We start from the raw sequence: 1,500 nt of genomic DNA, 5'->3' as shown, positions 1-1,500 counted from the left end.
TCCCGTCACTCTATTCTTCCGATTATTTCCTTCATCTGTTTTATCTCTTTTGCCAATATTGCTGCATCGTCCGTGTATGTCACCTTCTTTTTAAAAATGTGCTTATTAGTTTTATCTCCCCAGCATTTTCTTTATGGTCTTTAGAGTCTCTTTCAGGTTCTTACGATCTTTTAATACCCTTCAAAAATATTCAATAGAAGAATCTTGAAAAAACTTCTTTGCAAGCTTTAAAGGTAACGAAGGGATTTTAGAGGTCTTTAAGAACCTTTAATAGTCGCCGAAAGGTTTTTAAAGGGCTCCCGAATATCTCTAATAAGTGGAGTGTGGACACGTGGGAATCTTCAGTTTAAACTCTCCCTTCCTATACTATGAAGCTCTGCAATAAAGGACACTGCCACTTTTCCAGTTGTGAAAACTTTATCAATCAGCAAGTAAAAATAAATACAACAATCTTTCTAAAAGCACCAACTGGACTAACAGAGACTTCAAAGCACGTGCTTGTGCGGTCCGCAAACAATATCGCTGGCTTCTCAAGAAAAGTTGAACCAGCCCTCTCTGCGGAGCAGATAAAGAATCCACTAAAGAAGTCAGAGAAGGAATCTTGCAAAAACCAGAAAAGACCCGGGTTAGATGGATCCACATGACATCACACGACACGGTACAAAAAAACGAATCTTGGAAATTCTGTTGGTTTCAACAAGAGAGTGCACCTGCGCACAACGCCCTAATCGTAAGAGTATATCTGTCAGTCAAATTTTTAATTTTCCAGTTAATTTGACCCCAACGTCTCCAACCAAATAAAAAAATGGTTTAAGGAAAGGCTGAGAAACTGAGAATAGGAGCCGAAATCTTCACAAAGCAATCACATAATATGTTTTACCTAAGGCATTCCGAAAATAATGGGTGTGACCACCTACCTACATCAATTTACCTCAAAACAAAGGCCCCCAAAACCTTGGCATCGACGCACACGTATCAGAGTAAGACAAGTACAAAAGTATTCGTATCGTGTGTCAATACGAGGATGTTGGTGTAAAATTTTGGTTTCTCCGAAACGAAAGTGGCAGAAGACTTGTGGATTGGCGCACAAATCGGCGCAAAATGAGCACAATAACTTTTGAGATTTAGCAAGTTGGGGTGCCGATTTAGTCGTGCTAATATATAATCCATCTCGCCCGCACCTCTACTCTAAGCATAAAGGGGTCGCAAAGATTCCCACGGGATTCATAATCATTAATAGAAATGTCAACACGTTTTGTATTTTATAAGTAAGATGGTGAGTGTTAGCATTGAATTTATAAATAAATAGGGCGTTAGAGACATATAATCACAGAAACAAATGAAACATGCATTGGTATTTGGTTAAAGATAACTCATTAAAGTTGGCTGCGGTACGCCACTGTGTTCGTTTCAAATTTGGAAGTAAAAAATGGAGACGCTCCTGACCCGTGCACAGCCTGCGACCTTGAAATTATATTATACCGTGTCATTTGTCAAATA

The sequence above is a fragment of the Photinus pyralis genome, unplaced genomic scaffold (genome assembly GCF_008802855.1).
Source record: "Photinus pyralis isolate 1611_PpyrPB1 unplaced genomic scaffold, Ppyr1.3 Ppyr1.4_LG8, whole genome shotgun sequence".
Lineage (NCBI taxonomy): Eukaryota > Metazoa > Arthropoda > Insecta > Coleoptera > Lampyridae > Photinus > Photinus pyralis.
Note: the sequence above shows the minus strand (reverse complement) of the source record.